The sequence below is a fragment of the Sorex araneus genome, chromosome 1, assembly GCF_027595985.1.
Source record: "Sorex araneus isolate mSorAra2 chromosome 1, mSorAra2.pri, whole genome shotgun sequence".
In the NCBI taxonomy this organism is placed as follows: Eukaryota; Metazoa; Chordata; class Mammalia; order Eulipotyphla; family Soricidae; genus Sorex; species Sorex araneus.
Window position 1 is genome coordinate 344,009,612 of NC_073302.1, and position 7,218 is coordinate 344,016,829.

The following is a 7,218-nucleotide window of genomic DNA, read 5'->3' on the forward strand; positions in this document are numbered from 1 at the left end:
GGAGGGAGGGAGGGGAACATAATAAACCTATTTAGCATTCAATATTAAGAAAAGATAACTTGGGGAAGGATCAAATAGCAGCCAGGAGGCCAAGAGTTTGATCCTCGTCCCACCTCCTGCACCACCACCACCACACCACACACACACACACACACACACACACACACACACACACACACACACACACATTGAATACAAAGTGCAATCCTAGCTGCGTGGCCCTTTGGGGTCACGGGCACCATGACCAAGTGTGCAAGCACCACAACCAAAGCCTTTGTGGCCCCTGATCACGTCAGCCCAGCAGAAAGAGAAGGCGGAAAGGCAGGAAGGATAAAACACATTTGAGGAGTGACATTTATCTTACCATATTTTGTGATTAAATTTTCCTTTCCAAAAAATAAAATCCCAAGGCTTGGCACAAAACTGCCTGAAATCACACTGACACTGAGTTTGCACGTGTTGCATTTCTTTGGCTCTGTCGATCCTCGCAGCCGTCCTGCAGGGCCCTCGAGAATCACAGCCCCCAGCAGCTGCCGCGCCTGTGGGCATCTCCACGAGCCCTCCCGGCTGCTTCTCACCCAGACAGAGAAGGAAGAAGAGAGGAGCAGGAGGAAGGCGCCTAGGCAGAAGCAGATCCAGTGAAAGCGTGGCTTTAGGCCAAGTATTTGCACTGATAATTCATCTATTTTTTTGTTTTTGTTTGGGGGCCACACCCGGCAGAGTTCAAGCGCTACTCCTAGTTCTGCACTCAGGAGTCACTCCAGCCCAGCTCGGGGACCAGATGGAATGCCTGGGATTGAACCCAGGTTGGCAGCCTGCAAGGCAAGCACCCTACCCACGGTCCTAGTGCTCTGGCCCCCTCAGTCATTTTTTCAGCCCAAACTCTGCCTCCCTGTCCCAGATCCCACAATCAGCACTGAAGTCACCAGATTGTCAAGCCCCTTAAAATGCCCTCACTTACAGGTTCTATTTGTGGCATTTTGTTCCTTCCCACCCCCTTGGGCTCTGACCCCCCTCCACTGCTCCATCAGCAGAAGTCACTGGAAAGTGCTAGTCCCTTCGCCAAGCTCTCTCCACACCCAGGGCACCAGGGCCCACCAGGAAGCTTCTCACCACAGCGCTTTGTGGTCCATTATATCTAACCAGCGGTTATTAACTCTTCCCTCTCCCTCAAAGATATGCACCCAGCACCATCACAGAACACCAGTACCTGCACCCCCACGTCCTGCAGAAACCTAGAGAGGGGAGCCTGAGGAAGGCGCCTGAACACCACAATTTAATATGGTGCCAGCCTTTGTCCACCATACAAAGAGAGAGAGAGAGAGAGAGAGAGAGAGAGAGAGAGAGAGGAATAACACCTAGTCTCTGCTCCTCAAAGGGCCAGCAACGGACTCAGTCCAAACACCCTTCATGGAAATGCACTCTCAGTCACAGAACAGCCAGCTGCCCCCACGCGCCCCCACACACTGCACTAGACAAGATTAGGCACCAGCTCCTCACCTATTTTTCACATGGACTCATGTCAAGATCACATCACTGGGGCAGTGATTCATACTTAAAACAATACATGTTAACACTGTTATAAGCCTGCTCCCTAAACCACAATAAAACTTTTAATTCTAAAAATACCATTATTATGATCAACAGGATGATGATGATGATTAATAAATAGAACAACAGACTCTCTCTCTCTCTCTCACTCTCGCTCGCTCGCTCGGTCGCTGTCTCTCCTGGGCACATCTGGCTTAGCCACATGGATGCCACCCACAGATACCCAAGACAAAGGGCAAAGTGGAAGTTGCCTTGGATGATCCAGTCTTGGTTTCAGTTTTTATGATGCTAATTGTGGAACCCAGGGCAGTCTCAAATACCCAAAGCAAATACTCTGCCACTGAGCTACAATTCCCAGCTCAGGTGGCCTAGTCTTGGGGATCACATGTCACTCCCACCCCTCCTAGCACTGTAGCACTGTCCTCCCATTGTTCATCAATTTGCTCGAGCAGGCACCAGTAATGTCTCCATTGTGAGACTTGTTGTTACTGTTTTTGGCATATCAAATACGCCATGGGTAGCTTGCCAGGCTCTGCTGTGCAGGCGGGATACTCTCAGTAGCTTGCTGGGCTCTCTGAGAGGGGCGGAGGAATTGAACCCGGGTCGGCCGTGTGCAAGCAAACGCCCTACCTGCTGTTCTATAGTTCCAATCTGCCGTATTACCCTGAACATGCCTGATCTCGTTTGATCCCACCCCTTCCAGTCATCAAAAATCAGTAAATACAGCCCACACACAAGGGAAGGAGAAATAGGTTCCACTTTCTTTGAGGGGAGGTGTTCGGGCCATCTCTGAGGTGCCCACACCTTTTTCCTTGGCTCTGTGTTCTGAGATCACTGCTGGCAGGGCTCAAGGGCCCAGACACCATGCCAGGGATCAATCTGGTGTGATTACATGAGAGACATATACCTTAACCCCTGCACTATCTCTTCTAACCTAGTTTCCACTCTTAAAGGGAGACTTTGTTTTTAACTGTAAATATTTTAGTATTGCCACACATCACACCCTTAATTTAAGAAAGAATTGAGTCAAGGGCCAGAAAAAGGATGCAGGGGAAGGTCACATACCTTGCCTAAAACCAATAACCCAGTCAAGAAATGAGAAGAGGTGAACAGACACTTCCATGAAGAAGACAGAGATGACCTATAAGCATATTTTTTAAAAAGTGCTCAGTATCACTCAGTATCAAAAAAGCACAAATAAAAATTACAATGAGATGCTACTTTACACCAGAGAAAATGGCATATATCAAAAAAAGTCAGAACAATGACTGTTGGCAAGGAAGTGGTGAAAAGCAACCCTTATTCTTTGCTGGTGTGAAAGTCACCTGGTCCAGCCTCCATGACAAATAAGATGGAGATGTCTCCAAAATATAGTAATGGAGCTCTCACTTTAAGCAGCTATCCATTCCTCAAGGACTAATGCATACTTTTTTGGTCACTCTTAGTGTAATAGCCTGAATATGGAAAGAACACAAACATCCAACAACAGGTGAATGGATAACAAGTTTGGTACATATACACAACAAAGTAAAATGCAGCCCCAAGGAAAAATAATAGCATGCAGTTTGCAGCAGTTTAGAGAGGATGGGAGGGTCTCACGCTGTGCAAAATAAACCAAAAACAGTCCAACAAATACAAGATGATCTCACCCAACTGTGGTATATAAAGAAACAAATCAAAGCATGGAAAAGATCAATTGATAATAAGCCTCCGGTTCGAATACAGACCCAAGAGTGCCAGGTGACTGGAGAAGGGGTGGAGGGAGCAAACTCACTGCTGGGGTGAAACAGGGGACTGTAAGCGAAGGGTCTCGAGTACACAGATGGGGCTAAGGCACACAACAGTAAGTGCCAAAATTTTAACTGTCAGAATGGGAGACTAACACCCAAGAACAGAAGAGATAAGTACCAGGAGGATTACTCCACAGCTTAGAAGCCAGCCTCCCATGCTGGGGGAATAGGCAGCTCAGATAGAGAAGGGAACACCAAGTAAAGGGTGCTTGAGGGCCCACTCAGGATGAGAGATGCGGGCTGAAAGTAGACTATAGACCGAACATGATGGCCACTTAATACCTCTATTGCAAACCACAACACCCAAAGGAGAGAGAGAGCAAAAGGGAATGCCCTGCCACAGAGGCGAGGTGGGGTGGGGGGATGGGGTGGGGAGGTGGGAGGGATACTGGAAACATTGATGGTGGAGGATGGGCACTGGTGGAGGGATGGGCACTGGACCTTTGCATGACTGAAACGCAAGCACAAAAGTTGTAAGTCTGAAACTGTACCCCACAATGAGTCACTAATAAAAATTTTTTACAAATTGTAACTGCCAATTAACAAATGATAGAGCATGGATCGGAGAGAAGGAACATCAGATCAAAGTTGACCCAGGGATGAGGAGATTCAGGAGCACTTTGGTGATGGGGGTGGGCGGTCACTTTGTGCATTCATACTGGGGATCTGAGCACCATTATAACCCATCACCTAAACTGCAAGCAAACTGACAAAATAAAACAGTTTGTGTTCAAATAAATAACGGTGAAATTTTTCACACAATACTCCTAATTTTTCTTTAACAAATATGTTTTTACTTACAAAAAAGAAAACATTTCCAGAGGGAAGTAAAAAGACAAAACATTAACATATCACTCTGTCTATCCTGAGAATTGAGATTTGGGGATGATTTTTTTTGTTTTCCTTTTGCGTCTTCATGCATCTGCCAAATTCAAAACAATGAATATTTAATATACTAGAGTTTAAAAATTAATATTGTTTCCAAATGTTTTGTCTTCTAAATGTATTTCAGGCATACAGTGTCAAATCTTGAAGCTGAAAATAAATTCACCGAATCAACAGCAGTTATCTCGGGATTGTAAGGAATGAGAAAAATCATTCTTTAGCATGTGTTGCGTTTATTTTTTGCCATCATAGACATATTGATAATGAAAAATAAGCTCTTAGGAGAAAATAGATTTGTTCCGTTTTCTGCCTCATGAAAGTCTCTTGTGAGGAAGGAACCTGATGCTCGTGATTTGCATGCCAGTGTGACTCCCACACTCTGCTCCAGAGGTATGTAGGCTCCATCACACACTCTAATCAAGAGGAAATCTGAGTTTTAGAAAGTTCAGGTGTCAGGTGACTTACACCACCTACTGCCCCTTCAGACTTTCTTAAATAACAGTGCCAGCCTCCAAGAGATCCCCTTTCACGGTCTTCTCCTGCAGGGCGCACAGCCCTGTCGCCATGGCTCCCTCCTTTCATCTTTCTCTCAGATGTTGGCGCCGTGAGTGGTGCAGTGGAGCCAGCGTTTGCTGTGGAGAGCTGTGATGGGAAACACCAGAGCAGCCTCCAGCGGCTGAGCCCTGAATTCCTCCTCCGTCGCCTTTTCTTTCTTCACACCACAAGCCCCTTCCTTGTGATTGTCGTCTCACCTTCGTTTTCTTTCAGTGAGGTCAGACTTTCGGAGACAACCCCATTGCAAAGATCCTGCCCCGTCGTTCCCTGGGGCACATACACCTATGTTAGATGTTGAATTCTGACTCTTGGTTTAGGAAATGTGTTCACAATCAATGGCCCTGGTTTTACCTTCTCTCTCTCTCTCTTTCTCCTCTCTCATCTCTCATCTCTTCTCTCTCTCGTCTCTTTTGTCTCTTCTCTCTTGTCTCTTTCATCTCTCTCTCTCTCTCTCTCTCTCTCTCTCTCTCACACACACACACACACACACACACACACACCACATATGGTCCTCTGGGCCCCACCCTGTGTGATACCTGTGCACCTGTGCATAGAGTTACAAGTAAGTCCTGAACACCACTGCGTGTGGCCCCCAAAACAAAATTAAATAAACCATGAACATTAACACTATTGCAATCATGTTGCCTAATTTACAACTCTTTTTCTAAATCCGGAGGGAGGCAGAGTGATGGCACAGCAGGTTGGGCATTTGCCTTGCATGCAGCACTCCAGCTTTGATCTCCAGCATCTTACACAGTCTCCCACACACTGCCGGGGGCCATCCTTGAATTCAGAGCCAGGGGTAAGTAACGAACACTACTAGGTGTGACCAAAACACGGCCCGACCTGGGTTCGACTCCTCTGCCCCTCTCGAAGAGCCCAGCAAGCTACTGAGATATCCCGCCCGCAAGGCAGAGCTTGGCAAGCTACCCGTGGCATATTCAATATGCCAAAAACAGTAACAACAAGTCTCACAATGGAGATGTTACTGGTGCCCGCTCGAGCAAATAGATAAGCAATGGCAACCCGGGGGTCACACTCTTAAGCCACCTCCTGACGGTGCCAGATAATCTCCTCGTCGGCCACTCTCCAGAACTCACGGCTGCTTCTCCCAGAAGGGAGCATAAGATGAGACCCCCATAACATGCGACCGGACTCTGCACCAGGGGTGCCCCAGAAAGGGGCGTGTGAGAGCCTTCCCTGCCCCAAGGGACCCAGACCGGGCAGCTGACCTCCACTACCCCATTGCTGCCACTCACAGGCTGCTTTCCACAGGCTCGGGCCGAGCCTCACACATGAGTGAGCATATTCCTGGACTGCGCGGCCACTTTTATATCTGCCTCTCGGAGAGCCCAGCAAGCTTCCAAGAGTATCCCTCCCGCACAGCAGGGCCTGGCAAGCTCCCCGTGGCGTATTCAATATGCCAAATATAGCAACAATAATAGGTCTTAAGGCCAGAGAGATAGTACAGTGGGTCGGGTGCTTGCCTTGCATCTGTCAAATCATGTTCAATCCCTGGCATCCCATTTGTTTCCCCAAGCACTGCCCGGAGTAAGTCCTAAGTGTAGAGCCAGAAATAACCCCTGAACATCCGGGCATGGCCCAAACTCCACACGCCCCCGCCAATTTTTTTTAATCCTCCTTTTGCTCTTTCCGCAAACCCTCAAGTACTTCATCACTTACTCAGTTCCTACCAAGACCCCAAATGGAAAGCCCCACATTAAAGCAGGCTCAGCAAGCTTCAAAATCCCGAATGATCCAACCGTCCCTTCCCTAGAGACATCACAGGGGTTCTGTCCTGAAGCGAGCCCCCTGCCATGACTCATCAGGAAACCCATTGTCTTCCTGCAGGCTGTTCTTCGTGACCCCTCCAAGACTGACACTTGAGCATCTTGGAAGCATTTCTGAGCCCCAGTCAAGACTCTCCACCAGAGTGCTCAGCTCCAAGACGGCCAGAGCACTTCCCCGCAACTCCCTCACAGACCTTCCAGCCATGAAGGGGAGATCCACCCACGGGACTGATGCTAGAGAGAGCTCCGACTCCTTTCTTACTGGCGAGCTCTCCAAATGCAGAGTCTAGAGAAACTTTCTTGACTCCTAGGAGTTAAATACCTTTTCATTTTGTTTTATTTCTGTTCTGAGACCACTCCTAGCTCTGCTCTCAGGAATTACTCCTGGTGGGTTTAGGGGACCAGATGGGATGCCAGGGATCGAACCAGGGTCAGCTGCATGCAAGGCACTTATCTCTGTGCGATGCCCACCGGGCCAGGAGTCAGACATCAGGTTGTGGTATTTGCTCACTCAGCCCTGGTGCCCACGGAGGTTTACACTATCTTTAATGTAATATCAGCATCAGGCACTCAGCAGGGTTTGCTCCTGTGACTGAGGCACACTAGCTCTGGCGAGACACTCGCCGGGGAGGCCACAGGACTCACTC